This window comes from Aedes albopictus, chromosome 2 (assembly GCF_035046485.1).
Source record: "Aedes albopictus strain Foshan chromosome 2, AalbF5, whole genome shotgun sequence".
Classification (NCBI taxonomy): Eukaryota; Metazoa; Arthropoda; class Insecta; order Diptera; family Culicidae; genus Aedes; species Aedes albopictus.
In genome coordinates, this window is record NC_085137.1 from 187,213,818 (window position 1) to 187,233,235 (window position 19,418).

General features: G+C 43.7%; 1 protein-coding gene and 1 long non-coding RNA gene across 2 annotated transcripts in view; both read right to left on the reverse strand.

The window, feature by feature from the left end:
* Window positions 1–19,418, reverse strand: part of LOC134287830 (uncharacterized) — a 216,384-nt gene that overhangs the window by 42,175 nt on the left and 154,791 nt on the right. The gene's annotated exons all lie outside the window — the stretch shown is intronic.
* On the reverse strand, window positions 2,237–4,224 carry LOC134286325 (uncharacterized). Its single transcript, XR_009996881.1, has 3 exons — window positions 3,738–4,224; window positions 3,198–3,677; window positions 2,237–2,917 (listed from the first exon to the last, which is right to left on the reverse strand). It is a non-coding gene; the product is annotated as an uncharacterized LOC134286325 (long non-coding RNA).

The following is a 19,418-nucleotide window of genomic DNA, read 5'->3' on the forward strand; positions in this document are numbered from 1 at the left end:
CAGGGATTTCTTTAAAACTTTCTCCAGGAATTCCAAAAGAGATTCCTTAAGAAGTTCTTCTAAAGCTTCCTTCAGGAATTCTTACAGGCATTCCTCCTGAAATATCTTCAGAAGTTTCTCAAGAATTCCTCCATGGATTCCTATTGGAATTGATCCAGTGAATCTTCAAGAAAGTCCTCCAGGGGTTTCTCTAGAGAATGCTCTTGGAACTCCCAGGCATTCTTCCAGGAATTCCTCCAGGGATTTCTTCAAGAATTACTCCAAGGATTCTTCCGAGAATTTATTCAGGTATTCCTCCAGGAATTCCTATAGAGATTTCTCCAGGAATGTCTCTACAGATTCCTCCAGAAATTCCTAAATGAATGTCTACCGGTATTCCTTCAGGAATTGCTCTAGGCATTCTTCAGGAATTCCTCTAGGGAATCCTTAAGAGATTACCCTAAGGATACTTCCAGGAATACCTCCGGGCATGCCTCCAGAAGTTCCGCCAAGAATTTCTATTGGGATTGATATATGGATTCCTCCAGGGATTCTAGCCTTACCTCCAGGCGTTCCACCAGGAAATCCTCTCGGGATTCCACCAGTATCTCCCCCAAGAATGTCTCCGAAAATCCATCGAGGAATTTCTTCAAAAAACCTGCGAGAATCGATCAAGGAATTCTTCTAGGAATTCCTCCAGAATCCAGGAATTTTTCCAGTAAATTCTCCAAGAAATTCTCCAGGAATTCTTTCCGGAATTTATCTAGAAACCCTCTCAAACATTGCTCCAGGGATCTGGATCTCCAAGATCTCCTCCGGAGATTTCTCCGGGAATTCCGTCAGGGATTCCTCCGGAATTTCATCCAGATATTCCTCTAGATATTTCTACAAGCATACCTCCTGAAGTTCCTCCAAGAGTTCCTCTAGGAGCTCCCCAAGGAATTCCACAAGGGATTTCTTTAGGAATTCCTCCAGGATTTCATTTTGGAATTTCTCCAGGGACTCCTCCAGGAGTTCCTCCCAGAAACCATTCAGGAATTACCCCAGGAATTTCTTCAGCAAATTTTCCAGTGATATCGTCAGGAATTGTTTAAGGAATTCTTCCAGCAATTTGCTCAGAAATTCGTACCGAAATTCCTCCATAAGTTTCTTCAGGAAATCCTAACAGCGGTCTAGAACTGTACCACCTCCGAATTTGTGCGGCTTGAATAATGCTAGGGCCAGTGCTAATGCTAATAATCAATCATATTGGATTAAATAGTTTTCCTATTGGATCAGCATACAAGAAATTCTGTAGAAGATTTTATTGCTATTTAACCCTTTGATGCCGGAATTTTTCCAAGAGATATTATGGAGTTTTTCTACATTTTTCTGTAGATTTAGTGGTCAATACATAAAAACGGTAGAATATTATGCAGAAATTTTTCTGGACATCCTAGGTCATCCAAACTGTTCATGAATTTATATCCTTAAGTCTACGAGTGTAACGATAACTTCTTTCATTACAGAAAGCTACTATTTGTAATCTATAATGTCCAGTAAGTCTTCTGAAAGGTTAATAGACAATAGTTAATAGACCTGAACTCCCACACTCAAAGATATTTTGGCTGACCTGGAACATTCCCATAGTGTCTCTAAAATACATTTGAGATTTCAAGAGCTTCACGGATTATTTGTGGTGAAAATACATAAAATAATTCTTGTAGATTTGAAGGACTACACTATATGACAGTTTGGAACACCTAGAACATCCCAGAATATAAAACATATTTTGATATTTTTGACGAAGGCTTAATGAATACATATAAACGAAACCCACATCCAAGTTCGGCTTTTAGAACAACTGGTATGTCAATTTATTTTTTTTTTTGAATTTGATGGTGTTCAGGATGTTCTAGGTCATCAATGAAGTCCCAAATACAAATATTCCCATTTTCCCTAATAGAAGACTCAATTTGCATCAACTTTGCCGAAGACAGTATTCTGTTTTATCGAATGGGTGAATTTATACATCCGTTTCTATGTTGGGGTCATATGTGACCCCTCCGGCTCCAAAGGTTTAAACGATTAATTATAAAATTTAGGGATTTTTTTTTTGAAATTCCGATCTTTTTCCATCCTAGAGAAGTAGAGAAAGTTGCAACTATTGGGCTATATTTTTTTTTCCAAAGCCAAATTTTGTCGAATGTTACTGTTGTGCAATTATGGGGAGTCCAAAAATTTATCCTCAATGACTTAATTTCACCACTATCCTACACACAAAAAAATGTTGCGGTCGAAAATACCATTTCAAGGGGTTAAATTGATCGCAACGTACCAGCGTTTTTCAGCAGACTATATTATGGTATTATCACAACTACATGAGCAGTCATTTTTACCATGTCCGGCTTTCAGTTGTTTTTACCATGTTTGTAGTATTTTTTTTCTACTACAGAAATAGTAAAATCAACAAACTCTGTGTTAACATAGTATTTTGCGGTCATAGTAATTTTAACCATGCCCAGTGTATCTTTTACTGTACTGTATTAGATGCAGCAATAACATAGAGTAAATGCTCCACTTGTTAAAATAAAACAAGTATATTAAACAAGCATATTTCTATGTTGCGTCATTTGAAAACATTAATTGATATACTTATTTAGTACACTTTGTCTGCTATTTTAACAAGTAGAGCATCTGAATTTTTTAAAACTTAAGCTTGTAATCCACCATAATTTATTCATAGTTTTTCTGCCGCTAGAGAACCGTATTTGATTGATTTCGGTTGACACGTTGTAGTCTGAACAGGTTCTGCATGTCATAGACTCTAATTTGACAGTCCGATGTCCCTTCCGAAGGCATTTTCATTAGGCCACAGGACGACTGGCATAGATGAATGCTTGATGCAATATTCCGGCGACGAAGTGTTTTGGTAAAGTGGAAGAACAGTCTTAGTTATCTGTAAATTTGAAATAGGGTATGTGTGCCATCAGTAATCTCATGCTCCCATTTTCATCCTATTCGAAAACAAGCGATTACGGCACCGATTGACTCCGTTCTTTTTGCTTTCATGGGTGCTCACTTCAAACAAAAAATACAAAAATAAGAAACAAAGCAAACAGCGCTTCAATCCTTTGTTTTTCGTGGGATGAAAATGGGAGCCACATGCTTAATAAGGGAATCAATACCCTATAAGAGGATAATTGATTGCAAGAATCAAATGTCCCACAAAAACAAACCTGCGAAGAAAATAAATCCAGCGTACAATCGAGTGTCGTCATTTCCGCAGTCCGGTTCTGCCATGAATCCTTCGGTTCTGCCATCCATCTGCGGTATCATGAAAGTTTTATCGACCGATCCGTCCTCTTAGTACTCCAGCATCGAAAACCATTGACTAATTGGGGCCAGATATTTCAACAGTTCACAAGCCACCAGCACCTAGAATCAATCAAATTAATGTTATGCGTTCAGTTCGTATCAGTCCAATAACTTACCTATCACCAGCATCTTGTAAATGTTCAGCAGACATTCCAGCGTCTCGATCGATGCCATAAGTTTCGGTGGATAGAATTTACCGGAGCGATCGAGAATCCTACACAGCTGACTCTAATTGATCCTGATTGCCGCTGTTTTGGGTTGTTGTGAGAACTTTTCCACTTCCCGGAACTCTCCCAGCATCTGCTGATTTAGCGGTCTGCTCTAGCAGGTCGATTTTTAAACTGGAAGTATGTTGTAAATAATTTAGAACTGCTTTAACGCAATAGATTCCACAGACTTACCTGCAACAATTCAATTCGTATTTTGTGAAGTTTCCTGGTCTTTTTTTATCAATAAACTCTTTAAGAACGAAACTAAACAACAAATCCGCGACCGAAAGAATTCGCATCTGAATCAACATGGCGCCGCCTCGTATACATCAAGTTCTAAACGAAATTACCATGCTTGTAGTAAAATCGAGCGCAAAGCATGATCAGCTGAAATTTGTCGGTGCAGAACGGTTGAGATAACCATAAACATGGTAAAAAAGTACGGCAATTTCAGTGACATTAACGCGCATGGTTATTGCTACCACAAAAGCAGTACTTTCGTAGCGGTTAGTTTAACTGTGAGGTATGGTGGAAATTACTAGTGCTAAATTCATGTAGAGCATAGTAATTACAACGACAATTCGGTTTCGCTGACTGTTTTCACTGTTATTTTCAATATAAAACGCCATAGTAAGTTTGAACACAATTTTATAGTAGCAGCTACCGCAGTATTTTTTTCTGTGTATATGGCTATACACACTATAAACAATATCAGAGGAAAAACTTTCCATCTCTATCAAGTGTAAATCAATTTGAAGAATGTTCAGCATAAAATCTTCAACGTAAAATAAGCAGTTGACATTCACCATCTCCTTTAGCACCTAATGCAATCATATCAGATGAGCTGTGTCATTGTTATTATCTTTCACTCTAAAGCTCCTAAAACATCATAAACTTCCAAGAAGAAACTGCTACCAAGAGCAACAAGTACACACCAGAGAAGCATCGTTCTGACACCCATCCGTTTGCAGTCTTCCAAATTCAATTACATTGTCTCCATGGTTATGATTCGTGCTTCATCATCAATGCCATGAACATCCCCACTCAGCTCAGCTCGGCTCAAATCTCCCATCGCGCCTCACATAGGTGCACACACCGAATTGCAACCTTCTAACCAGGAAACCGGAAGAAGTGGCCGTGGAACGGGTGCGACACGTGATAAATTTTAAAATAAAGTATAAATAAAATATAAAAACTTCTGACATATGGTGTCGTCGGAAAATTAAGCGAATATGTATGTTTGTACCACGGCACGGCCACCACCACCACACTCGCTTGTTGTTGGTGCTGCTCGATGGGGTTACCACCGAACATGGACCCCGACCTGATCCCCATGAAGAAAAGCCGACAACACCCATCTACTCACACCCACATTCACACACGCACACTTTCACTTGTCGCTCTCTTTTGTGCTCCAAAGCAATAAAATTAGCATACATAAATTTTTCTTTTCGCTGTCCCGGCCGGGGCTTCCTGTTCCTGCACGTCCCACACTCATTTCCCCGGGAGGGGACACAACAACGCACCCAGTGAAGAGACTTCCGGCACGGCACATACATGACCCTACTCGAAATTCCGATGGATTATCGGAACCGGATGGTAGTAGGTAGATGGAGGATGAACTTTTCATGAATTTGAATTTTCATCGTTTTTTGATTTGCCTATTCAATTTCATAGACAACCACCAGCCCCGGCATATTTTCTGCGCAGTTCAGGTTGAAACTTCCCATCCTGCAGTCGGAAATTGATCATTTTTTCGTGTCGGTATGCCACATGTTGCTCTCGAAAATTATGACGCCTCTTCTAGCTATGATTGAGTGATGTGCCCACACATTTTATTGATTACATTATTCATTGTTTTTTTTTAGTTTTTTTTCTCTATTTTCTTCTGTGCGTTATTCATTTTCAATGGAATATTGGTATCTCCTCTGTTGTTTTATTCCAATTCAAAAGCAAAAATATGACCTCAATATTCTGAATAACTTTAACCCTTTGGGGATGGATGGGTCGTATGTGCCCAGCCGACAAAATCGACCATCACAAACGTGTTCTAGACCAGCGAGGTAGCATCCAGAAAGGTGAAAATTCCGTCTCCAAAGGTATAAGAGTGTTCATCATCCCCGAGTAAAAGTAAATTGTTGCGTGTTTGGTACAAAACATTAGTTTACAGTTATTACAGTTTTCACTTCAACAGTTGGATTTCGTCTCAAGACCAATGCAATTTCGCTTTCCGGCTAACCACACGATCAGATTAACATTACGATGTCCTAGGAATCTATGTCATTTGGCATAAAGGACAGTTGGACAGTATTTCAGGAAGATTTAAAAGCATTTCAGGGATTTCAAAGGTTTTCCTGGGGATGTCAAAGAGTTTCGGAGAGATCTCAGGGGCATTGCAGTAGGAGGGTCTCATAGGATCTTAACAAAGGTTTCTGGAGTGTTGCTAGTTACGCATGTAGATTCGATAACCTTATACACTCGAAAAAGTCCTTGGGGATACTTACCCTAAGAATCCCGTACTCCACAATTCTTCAACAACTTCAACAACAAATACATTGCCATCTACCACTACCTACAGCACTAGGCCTGCTTTTGTCTCCGCCTGCTACCATGTACTTTGTCATGGTAGAGTTACTAATCAAGCCTATCCTCGCTGCCTCTCTCTTCAGAGGGCATAAGCTTCCTCCACTGCCCAATCATCGATGCCGAAGAGATCAACATCGACCGCGAAGCCTAGGAGCATCTGCGACCGTGTGATGATAGTGCCATTCCTATGCACATCAGGCCTCCTTTTCGCTCCTTCGAGTGCAATGTTGAACAGTCAATGTGACACCTGAACAGGAAGGTCCGGGTAGTGTGGGGTTAAGGCCGTCTTCTACAACACTACACGCTAAAAAAAAACCGTTCCGATATACGTGAACTCCCAATCACGGCAACGGGAACGAACGGGAACTATGCATAGCAACGATAACAACAATAAGAAATGTACACCATGAACTAGATTTCACGTTTTCTAGAACGCCCATATTGACAGCTGGAACTAGTTCCAGTTCACGGTGTATATTTGCTTGTTCTCATATTTGCGTTTGTTTGTTCACGTTTATCAGAACGGTTTTCTGAGCGTGCAGTAAAAGCCAGCACTACTCTCTCCTCGACCCACTAAACAACATTCCTATGGTCGCCAAACCCTTCGTCTCTCCGGAACCACCAAGAAGGTATTGTTTTAGAGAGGGGCTAGTGCACATCGCACCCTTAAGGTTAGCTGCGCAGCCCGCAGCAACGAACACCGATCACTCGCTTTGGAGAGTCCATCACGGTAGCATGCTGGCGCTTAGCCAGTTTCCCGAGTGGTCCTCACTATTCCTTTTGTCCTCGGAGCTCCACGCCCGCACCCCACTGATACCTACGTGCCAGATCTGACCTGCTGAAGGCCATCTCTTGTACCGCATCCGAACTAGACAATCTCCGAGTCTACACGCCACCTCCTCTGTAGCTCCAAGACGATGCGGTTGATAGCCGTTGAAACGGCATTACACCCAAACTCATCCCTACACATCCTCTGGACATTGATTGTCCGGAGTTGTGTCCTCTTCGCATGTGGCAAGCATGCGGTCACGCATTGTGCGAAAATGCGGGCACACGAACAAAACGTGTTCCACCGTTTCCTCTTTTTTTTTCCTTCTAAACCATAGGGGGATAATCTGCTCAACAGACACTCTAACAGAAGGTTAGGGTAGTGTAGGTCTGACAGGCCGTCTTCTACAACAAAAGTAAAATCCAGGACTACTCTCTCCTCGTACCCACTAAACCATTCCTATGGTCGCCAAACCTACGTCTCTCCGGAACCACCAAGAAGGTATTGCTTCAGAGAGGGACTAGTGCACATCGCACCCACAAGGTTAGCTGCGTAGCCTGCAGCAACGAACATCGATGACTCGCTTTCGAGAGTCCATCACGGTAGCATGCTGGCGCTTAGCCAGTTTCCCGAGTGGTCCTCGCCACTCCCTTTGTCCTCGGAAGGCGGGCAGGGTCAACCCCGCCCGCGCTCTACTGCTGAGCGGACATCAAGAACTGATGCCCACGTGCAACCCGATCTGACCTGCCCGTAAGGAAGGGTATCACTACCCTTCAGGCCCTATCAGATGCACCCGTAGGTTGCAGACAGCAGGATCTCACCTACCCCGACCCTTGCCGGGGACCCCTTTCCAACCGCGGGCTCGGATCCAACCCAGTAGACCGACGCCACGACAGCACCGCTACCGTGACTTCCTCTCCGCGGCCACTTAATCGTTGTAAGGGTCGATCTCGACCGCAGGGCACCGGTATGACCTACGAAGCCGACTCCGAACCCCTGGACCATCTCTTGTACTGCATTTGGACTAGCCATTCTCCGAGTCCACGCGCCACCTCCTCTGTAGCTCCCAGACGATGTGGGTAATAGCCGTTGAAACGGCGTTCCAGCCAAACTCATCCCTACACATCCTCTGGACCAAGTTGTCCGGAGTTGTGTCCTCCCCGCATGTGGCAAGCATGCGGTCACGCATTGTGCGAAAACGCGGGCACACGAACAAAACGTGTTCCGCCGTTTCCTCTAAACCATTGCACACTGGGCATTCGGGAGAATCCGCATGCCCGAAACGGTGTAGATACTGTCGGAAGCAACCATGACCTGTAAGGACCTGTGTCAAGTGGAATGTGACTTCCCCATGGCGCATATTAATCCAACTATCTACCCTCGGTATCAACCTATAGGTCCACCTTCCTTTGGTGGAACTGTCCCACGCGCGCTGCCATTTGACCATAGAGGCCATCCTGACAGTCCTGCGTATGCCTCTTGTGCCGCGCATTTCGAAGCACTCCATGTCCTCACTGATAAGAATGCTGATGGGCACCATACCAGTAATGACGCAGAGAGCGTCGTGTGACACGGTACGGTACGCGCTCGCAACCCTCAGGCACATAAGCCTGCAAGTACTTTCCAGCTTCCGTCGGTAGCATTTAGTACTTAGCGCGGTGCCCCACGTCGGGCCTCCATACCTAAGTATGGATGTAGCAACACTAGCCAGAAGCTTGCGCTTACTGGCGTACACCGCAGAGCTATTGGACATCATCCGGGACAGTGCCGCAATAGCTGTGGAGGCTCTTTTACAGGCATAATCGACGTGGCTACAGAAGGTAAGCTTATCGTCGATCATCACGCCCAAGTGTTTGACGGAGCGCTTTGACAGGATAGTACAGTCTCCTACACTGATCTCCGTCTGCTGCTCCGACTTCAGGTCGTTAACAACCGTCACCTCTGTCTTGTGGTGAGCCAGCTCCAGTTTCCTGGACCGCATCCACGCCTCCACAACCTTGATCGAGTGGTTGGTAGTCAACTTTACCTCCTCGATCGTTTCACCGTAGACTTCGAGCGTAATGTCGTCGGCAAATCCGGCAAATCATCCACTCCCACTGGATACTCTAACCTCAACACCTCGTCGTACATGACATTCCATAACACCGGACCCAGGATGGAACCTTGCGGGACTCCTGAGGTTATGTGAAAGCACTTCCGACCCACCTCCGTGTCGTAGACTAGTACACGATTCTGAAAGTAACTTCCGAGAATCTTGTACAGATACTCCGGTATCCCCAGACGCAAGAGCGCATCGGCAATAGCAGACCAGCTGGCGCTATTAAACGCATTCCTTACATCCAGAGTCACTACCGCGCAAAAGCGAATTCCCCTCCTCTTAGGCTCGAGTGCTTTCTCGGCGGTTTTTGTAACCGACAAGATAGCGTCCACGGTGGACCTCCCCTTCCGGAAGCCGTACTGGTTACTCGAAAGACCATTTTCGCCCTCGGTGAACCGCAACATTCTATTGAGGATGATCTTTTCGAGCACCTTCCCCGCCGTGTCAATCAAGCATATTGGTCTATATGCCGACGGGTCTCCGGGTGGTTTCCCCGCCTTTGGCAATAGTACCAGGCTCTGCCTCTTCCAAGCTTCTGGGAAAACTCCCTCGTCCAGGCATTTCTGCATAGCAGACCTGAACATCTCGGGAGCCTCTGCAATAACTACTTTTAAGGCCAGGTTCGGAACTCCGTCCGGACCTGGAGCCTTACCTACGCTAAGGGACTTAGCTATCCCCGCAAGTTCCACATCGGTGACCCTCTCCTCATCGCCAGCCCCAGTCCCCGGCTGTCCTACGAAAGGAGGCCAAGGACTAGGATCATGACGCGGAAAAAGTCCTCCAATGATCCCCTCCAACATCTCTGGAGATTGCTCTGTAGGAGCCATCACACCTCTCGTCTTGGCCATAACGATCCTGTAGGCGTCACCCCACGGGTTCGTATTGGCACTCTGACAGAGACCCTCAAAGCAGGCCTTTTTGCTTGCTCTTATCTCGGTCTTGAGCGCGGCTTTTGCAGCGGCGAACACCACCCGCCGTTCGTTTCGCTCTTCCTCTGATCGTGCTCGCTGCATCCGCCGCCTAGCCCGTAGGCAATCGCGTCGGTCCACCAGTAAGTCGGTTTCCTCCCATTTCTAGGATGGACTCGCCTAGACATGATCGCATCGCACGCACGCGAGAGCACCGCTACCAGCTCGCCGCCGTCTATACCAAGCAGGTTTCGCTCACGGCGGAGCGCCTCCCTGAATACCCCTTCGTCGAAGTATGATGTCTTCCACCGGCGAGGGCTTGGCCTTGGCTCAGTCGCCTCTTCCTGTACCCGCTGCCTGCTGTTTTTGTGGTCGATACTGTAGCGAACCGCCAGGTGATCGCTGGGAGTGTAGCTATCGTCTACTCTCCAGTTAGAACTACTTGTTAGACCATGACTACAAAAAGTCATGTCAATAATCGACTCCGCACCGTTCCGACTAAAGGTAGTCTTGGTACCGACATTAGCCAAGTCGACATCTAGTGTCTCTAGCAAGAACTGACCCCACTGATTCGTGAACGGCTTCCTCATCCCACGGCCCAGGCATTAAAGTCACCTGGTAATACTGGCCTTCACCCTGTTAGCACGGTCGTTATGCGGTTCAGCATCTGCATGAACTGCTCGGCCGACCACCGCGGAGGCGCATAACAGCTACAGCAAAAGACCCCGTTTACTTTGACGACCACGAAGCCCTCATCGGTAGTAGACACCAACTCCTGGACGGAGCATTAACCCATTTTTCTGGACCCATCCGCGACCCAATTGCCGTTGCCGGCGGGTGCTCGTCCTCCACTTAGAATCCGCCTGACAAAGCAATGGACTACCCGCTTTACGCGCAGCCACAGTTGATCAGTAGGAGTAAATCAATTTTATTTTGTATGGCGAAATGCATCTAAACTTGAATTACTTGAAATACAAAGCTTTTCCCAAAAAAATATTTGGTAGGCTTAATAGTGGTCACCATTGTGCCCAACCACTACCAAATATTTTTTCGAATAATGTGAAGAATTTGCCTTTAGATGCTATTCGCCATACAATATTTTTGCGATTTACTTTTAGCGATTTTTCGCGCATAGAAGCTAGGGCCACATTGGTCGATGCGGAGAGTAAGAAAACAGCCGATGTAGTTAATTCATTGCTGAGCCGTGTCACAGTGCGCAATCGTCCGAATCGACGTTTTAGCAGGAAAAAAAATCCGTATCTCTGTTTTCGTTAATTTTAGGCGTTTGGTGTCTTCAGAGAAGTTGTTTGCATTTATTTGCTGCATCTTTTCCAAAAAAAATTGATTAGGGTGGTCCTCGTCTTAACTCAAATCTGGAATAGAACATTTTAATTTTAAGTCATACGCGATCGAGTTCTTCAGCAAAGCTGTTGGCAATGCTATTTCGAGCAACTTTGCCGAATACACCGTTTATCTAGCTTTTAATTTGAACATAGTAGGTCAATTTTAAGTTTTGATTTAGGGTGAGCCCCCCAAAAACGTTTTTTTCGCAATAACTTTTTTATTTGATTTTTTTCGAAGATGTGAGCTTTGGAGTATTTAAAGAGCAAGTAATGACGCATATTTGTTCTGAACATTGCATGTTGCTAGGTCTTGTCATTCAAATGTCATGGGCAATTTTGACTTAAAAACAACGATGTCTTGAAATGCTTATATCTCATGGAGTTGGTAAAATAAAAAAAATCTTTAAGCGGCATTTGGAAGGTCGCATATGAAGCCAAACTTGAAGCAAAAATTACGAGAACGTTTTTTTTTTAATTGGAATAAATCAACTCCAAAAACCTCCTCAGAAAATCGAAAAACTACATATAACTCATACAATTTCAAAGATAGAGTCTGTCTTCAGACAAAATGTAGGTTTTTACTATGCCTACAAGTTTTTCATACACGAATTTTTTTTTGCAAAACGTGAAACAGAAGCTTCAAATTGATAATTTGATTCCTAGGGGTACATGCTATGTTTTTCTAGAAAATCAGAACGATTATATTCTTTAAAATCATATTATCAAATTCAAGCTTTTGTTTCACGTTTTACAAAAAAGTCGTGTATGGGAAACTTTTAGGTATGGTAAAAACCCATATTTTTTTCCGAAGACAGTTTGACTCTATCTTTAAAGACACCTATAGCAAACCTCCGGTGGCTCGTGGAACGTCAGCTGACATACACTCCAGCGCACCTTTATCATCCCTACTTTAACGAAAAAAAAAGGAATGTTCATGGTGAGGGCTCGGGTTCAGTTTGGCTTTCTGTTCCGCAGAATTATTACCTGTTCTGTGGCTTAGTTGGTTAAATCACCGGTCTAGCGAATACGGGGTCGTGGGTTCGAAACCCACCAGAACGCGATATTTTTTTCAAAAATTCATCTCACAATTTGTCAATTAGCAACATTCTGTGCCTTCTAACAACAAGTTTTTCTGAAAGCTATCTGTGTCCCAGCCAGCCTAACGGCTGCGGCGGCCACCTGCACCTCACACTTTTGCCGCAGTGCTGTGACGAGCTCTTCCACATCGGTGACCTCGTCTAGGTCTTTGACATTCAGAATCGCCTCTTGCATGAGAGCCCTCACCTCTACTCCTTCGCCAAGGACCTCTTCCGCCAAACTCATATAGGCCCTAGCGCTCCTTATCATGCTTCTGTTCCAGGATCATCTCGCCCGTACGAGTACGTCTGATACTGCGCACGTCAGCTCCCAGACCCTCGAGCTTGGCGTCGCTTTGCATCGCCTTCAAGACGTCCGAGTACTTCGACTGTTCTGTCTTGATTACGAGCGCGTCGCCTTTCTCACGCTTGGCCCCTACCTTTTATGCCTTGGTTTGGCGTTACTCACTACTTCTACCTGCGGCTTAGTCTTCTTCTTCCGCTCGACCTTAATCCAAGGGGGGTCCTACCCTTGGTTCGCTCTACTCTGTGGCTGCTGAGGGCCTACCAATGGTCGCAACACCTTGTTCCCATCCTTCCGAAATGGGCCAGCCTTCTCAGGCCCACCCTTCCCAGCTTTCCGAGACACCTGGCTGGGGTCCGACTTACCAGCCTTGCTGCCGGTCTTCGGAGTAAGTATACGCCTAGCCTTGCGGGCACCGCCAGACAGCTCCTCACCTGATGGCTGCCTCGCCCGGTTCTGCGAGTACTTGTAACGAGCAGTCGCATCCGTCACACCTCTTGAACTTCCTGGAAAAGCTGAGGCCTCTGTCTGTGTAGACTTCGTATCCTTTTCCTTCACAGGTACCGCCGTTCTAGCAGTCTTCGCGAGTAACGCGTGTTCGTGCTTGGCAACGTCCATCGACTGACGAAGTCGCAACAAGGCCGTTTTCAGGTCCTTACTAATGTTGGATTTCGTGAACGCAAAGTCGATGATCTTGCCAAGCTGCTGCTTAGCCACCTCAATTGTGGACAGTTCTTCTCTGTTTTGGTTGATAGCCCTCATCAACCATGCTCCGTCCACTATTTCCCCTGCGCACCTTCCTGCTCCTGATTCTTCACTTCTCCTTAACGGAGACCTAGCCAACCCACTTCTTGCGAACGGGTTAGCTTCGTCGTTACCAGCACCGCTCGATTTCTGATTTTGGTTAAGTTGATTCATTTTAGATCCCACGAGTAACACGGAAAAAGAGGTCCACAAGAGCCAGAGCCAGAGCCTGTCATTAACGCGATAAGGGACAGAATACTGTGGGGGATGCCCAGGTACCCCACAAGCTACGTTAACGATCGAGCATCTTTTTCACCCCCTCGATCACTCATTCCTCGGCACGGGTCGCTTGACATCTTGAATTGGGGTTAGTAGACCTAGGACGTTCTGCACGTTCCTTAGTCACTCGGTCACCAACCGGTCACGCGCCTCTGCATATAGCCAGTCCATCACGATGAAAGTTATCCCCAGCACGCGTGTGTTGCCACTTCCCTGTCAGCCTTAGACCAAAGTTTCTACCGGGGTTGGTTCCAGATCTTGAGGTTGCTCACAGCCCGGTGGGTGCCACGAAGAGGTAGGTATTGATATTGCTAAGAAGAGACTAATCACCCCAATAATGAGGTCTGTATTACGCGTTACTCAGCCTATGCTGTGCCCCTTTTTTACTTATTAGATATTCAGTATTCATTCATATTTTTGAAAAATTAATTGCATCGAGTGTTCGTACATTGTCGAGATTATGCTCTCGCCACAATGCTTTGACTTGACATTATTTGCATTCCTTTTGTGGTAAACTGCGGTGGGTGGGAATTCCCAGGACAACTAATAATGTTTTACCAAATTGGAATGCTTCCGTCTTCTCGGTGAGCTGGTGGTACGATAGAACTTCTGGGTATTATTTTTTGTTAAGGGAATGCCTGCCTTTCTTCGATGCCTTCTGTGGTTTCCGATCGCCTTCCAGAGCACAGCGCAACAAATTTTGCAGAAGCATTTTTACCAAAGCGGCTTTTGGGTTTACCTCCTCACTCTTTTCATTATCAACGTACGGTGTAGGTAGCACGCCTGGTAGGTCACCTGTACCAACCTCAGTATATGGATGTAGGAAGCTGCCTCGACCGCTGCTGCTGGATGAATGCAAATTGACTTTGCAAACAATTAAATTAATTTTGCGCTTTCCAGATTGAAATTGAACCAACTGAGGCTTCGGTGTTCGTTTTACACAGGTACTCCGGCGGACGGCAATACGTTCCTGTATAGCCGGAAAAATGATTTTCTTTCGAACGGAGAATGGGATTTTTCCTCTAGGTTCCTGGCTTTTTAGCAATTGCGGATATTTCTAGACACGACCAGATGCTATAGATAGCATATATCAATGGAGAAGCTCAGAAGCGTGTTTCCAAATTAGGTTAATAATTTCTATTTTCAGTATTCCGTTTGGTTGGCTATCAAACCGTATCATAAAATTGAAATAATTTAACGAAAATCTATTGTAACATATATCATATACGTTCATACATATTTCTGATGATAGGCAGCCCACATATCGCACCAAACCAGGCACACAATACACATTCATCATAATACTCGATGTCTACGAAGATTCATGTTTGTGACAAGCTCATCTAATGGTGTAATTTAGCATAAAATGCGCAATACCGACAAAATGATCTGCCTCATCTCACTGCCTACAATATCACAACGGTTTCCTGTTGTAGAAACGCTGCGTAGTTGATTTAATGCTGTATTAATAGGATATAGGTGCCTACTTTTGGAAGCAAATCGATCGTGTATGCTATTTTATTTTAATTAATTTATTCCCTTAATCGTTTGTGGAAATGAAACCTCGTGGATGGAGAGCAGTTGCAGAGTATGTTTATGTTCCCTAGTGGAGGACAAAAATATAACTTTTTTATTTCAAAATAAATACAGGTCTATGATAGGTTTATGTCATCAATCACGAACAAAATTTGAAACGTTCAACCATTAGCGAGAATCGTCCAACATTTGGATGAGCTAGTCTAAGGAAGCGTCCAACATTTGGATTACAGACTTTCCATGCAAATGTTCTATTATCTCGTAGAAAATGGAATCTAAGGGAATGCAATTTCAATGGGAAGTACATATAAGAAATGAGTGGATCTAGACGTTCACTGGATATGTTTCAACTAAAGTATGATTATGCACGGAAAAACAAATGGAAAAGAAAATTTCAATACTAACCATTCAACAATCGGCGAATTACCCTACATGTTGAAATACGCACCTTCATATGGTTTTAAAGCATTTCCATTTTCACAAGCATCTTATCACTTTGTAGTCTTCGATTAAGTTGTTTAGAATATCCAAGGCTACAACAATTTCACTTGTTTTATTTGCTATACATCAGCGAATAAGTCTGATTATCAGATAACAACGAACGATACCTGAATGCTTATTTATTACACTGTTCCAGAATTAGGGGTAGGCGGGGCATTATGGACACCCGGGGCAGAATGGACACCCTCAGTATTTTGAAATATGCGAACTTTTTTGAACTTTTAATGAATGGAGAATATAGTCCATTGGTCTAAAACGTGGTTTCAGGAAATAAACATTCGAAATTAAAATTATACTTGATTTTACACGAAAAAGTTGCGTCCTCCGTTTTTTGTACATGGAAATTATAATTTTCACACCATCTAAAATAAGATTTAGTGATTAATTTATTGCAGGTCGATTAAAACCTAATATTTCTAGAACACATGCAAGTAGTTTTGCTGTATCTACATGCTTAACATGTTTATATTTTCTTCTTTATTATATCAAAAATCAAGTTTGGAAATATCTTCTGCTGCCGGGGCAAAATGGACACTCACCTTTTTGAAAGAAGCGGCAAGGGAAAAATATAACCTAAACCACAAACCAACCAAATTCTTCGATTTCAGTATATTTTCGGTTAAATGTTCACTATAGTAGACATAGGGTGAAACAAATTGGTCAAAAAACGGCAGAAGTGGAAAATAGTTGTTCTAGGCACAGCTGTACATGCCGAAAAAAACAAAGCTTTATTCAAAACAGCCTGAATTTAAATTAACTGAACAAAAATGAACTACTTTGGCGTATTATTCATCCATAATAGTTGTTTTGTAATGAAATGGCTCTATAGGTGTAAATAATGTACGAAATTCGTAAAAGTCTCATGGTGTCCATATTGCCCCATGGGGGTGTCCATTCTGCCCCGTATGCTTGAAGACGGTCATGAAAAACTAACATTTTTCAAAACATTTTTTGAAGTGGATAAATCATTTTTCTTCGTGAGCATTCTTATGCAATAGATGCGAAATAGACTTTAAAAGGATACATGTATCAAAAAACTAAACTTTTTTGACATCTTGCCAGGTAAAGTTGGCAAAAACCTTAGGGTGTCCATATTGCCCCGCCTACCCCTACACAGCTTCTTATTCATTCCACCTACCTAGTTCTTGCATTCAAATCCATTGGTGACAATGCAATGTGCAATGGATCTTACCTGTGTCGAGGCAGAAGTTACCTGGCAGTCAGTGTGCAATTTGCTCTGCATCCGGCTCCCGGATGAGGACACAATACCCACCTTCACGATTACTTCCTTCTCGAATAAACGGTTGTCAGCTCAATTATGGCGTTGTTGCTGGAGAATAAGGCAGCCGTCGGCGTACCCAACCCATGGATAAGCCAAACCCGGAAAGGAAATTCAAAGCGAGTTCAAAGCGTAAATTTACATCTTCGCAGAGAGTGGAATGTTGTAACGATGCGATGCAATGGATGCGTTTATGCTTGGGTTCTTGGTGCTGGGATGTTCGCATTCTGACTATAATGCTTTCTTACCTATTGCGCTGCTGTGGAGAACGGTGAATCTGATGTTGATTATTTAAAGCATCTAGTGCTACTTAATTAAAGCATGCTCTGTTTGTAATGTACACTGATTGAATCGTTTTTATGAGGGCAGTTTTTTTTGGTACTGCACAGGGTTGCCATCATAACATAGATTCGGAATCGAATTCAGCCACAAGAAACACTTTACCACCGGTCTTACCAGCGTTTTGTAGATAGTTAATTTCGTGTTACGGCGAACTTTGTTGGATCGTAGAGCTCGATTTCCTGCCACAATGCGTCTCTGAATTTCTCTGCTGGTGTCGTTGTCGTTGTCACCGTCGATAGAAATTCGGGGAGGTGGGCGCGGTGATTCCTCCCTGGAGCCCTTTGCCATCATGTACTTTGTCTTCGCCACATTAATGACAAATCCGATTCGCCTGGCTTCACTCTTTAGTCGGATGTACGTTTCCGCCATCGTCTCAAATTTACGAGCTATAATATCAATATTATCAGCGAAATCAAGTAGCTGAACGGACTTCGTGAAAATCGTTCCACTCGTGTTTATCCCCGCTCTCCTTATTACACCCTCTAACGCAATGTTGAACAGCAAGCACGAAAGACCATCACCGTGCCGTAACCCTCTGCGAGATTCAAAGGGACTCGAGAGTGTCCCTGATACTCGAACTACGCACATCACTCGATCCATCGTCGCCTTGATCAACCGTATCGTCCGTATCAGTTTATCCGGGAGTCCGTATTCGTGCATAATCTGCCATAGCTGTTCTCGATCTATTGTATCATACGCCGATTTGAAATCGATGAACAAATGATGTGTGGGCACGTTATATTCGCGGCATTTCGGCAACACCTGGCAGATGGCGAACATCTGGTCCGCTGTAGCGCGTTCACCCATGAATCCATCCAGCTTGATATTGCTCCACGAACTCCCTTGTAATCGGTGATAGACGGCGGCATAAAATTTGAGAGAGTATCTTGTAGGCAGCGCTCAGTAGTGTGATCGCGCGGTAGTTCCCGCAATCCAACTTGTCGCCCTTTTTGTAGATGGGACACACGATACCTTCCATCCATTCCTCCGGTAATACTTCCTCCTCCCAAATCTTGGTAATGACCCAGTGTAGTGCTCTCACCAGTACTTCTCCACCGTATTTTAGTAGCTCGCTTAGTAGTTGATCTGCTCCAGCGGCTTTGTTGTTTATCAACCAACTAACCTCCTCCTCAATCTCGTGGAGGTTAGGGGCTGGAAGTCTTTCGTCCTGCGCACGTACTCTTAGATCTGTTACCACGCCACAACTTCTTGGAGCAATTTCAAGAGAAAATTTCGTAGGAATCCTTGCACAAAATTCTGAAGATGATCCCTGATAAAATTCAAAGGAACAGCTTTAAAACCACTCTTGAACAATTCCTAAAGGAATCTATGAAGGAGTTCCTGAAAAAAATCAATGGATAACTTCTTGAAGGCTTTCTTTGTGAAGAAAAAACAGAATATCACGATATTTTTCTGAAAAAATCGCAAGAAGAATTTCTGAAGGTATGCCTTTGTAATAAACCCATGGATTTATTACAAGGTTGTTTTTTGAGAGAATTATGAAAGACTGTCTGGATGACTTCTTGGAGAACGTGCAGCCTTTTTGGCTCCTATAACTGCCGTGAATCGCAAGTCAGTCCCATCTGCATTTTGGGCAAAAATGAGTTAATGGCCGTTTTCGAGCATTCTTCGGATGATCTTTCAGCAGCGTGCAAAAAAATATATAGTTTGTTCAGCAAAATTGAAAAACAACACCAAGTCAGGTTGTCCCATAATGAAATGTAATCGCAAGTCAGTCCCATTACGAACTTGTGCACCCTCCAGTACAAAACCTAACACTATTATAGCCAGTTTTATATTTTTCCCTGGCACGTTTTCACGTTTGAATCAATATGTGAAAATTTCATGATGATCGCAGAAGTTTTCAGTTCATGGAGATTTTTTGAAGTTTCACATATAAATCGAATTTGAAAACTTAAGAGGCCATTTTCTCAATGCCTACTTTTTACATATGGAACTGACTTGCGATTCACGGCAGTATATGCATTCCTTTAAAATTATCTTGTAGAATTTCAATACAAATCGCTGGAGGAGTTACTAGAAATCTTCAGGTAAATCTGAAAAATTCTTGGATGCATCCCTGGAAAAGATGAAAGAAGGATTTCTGA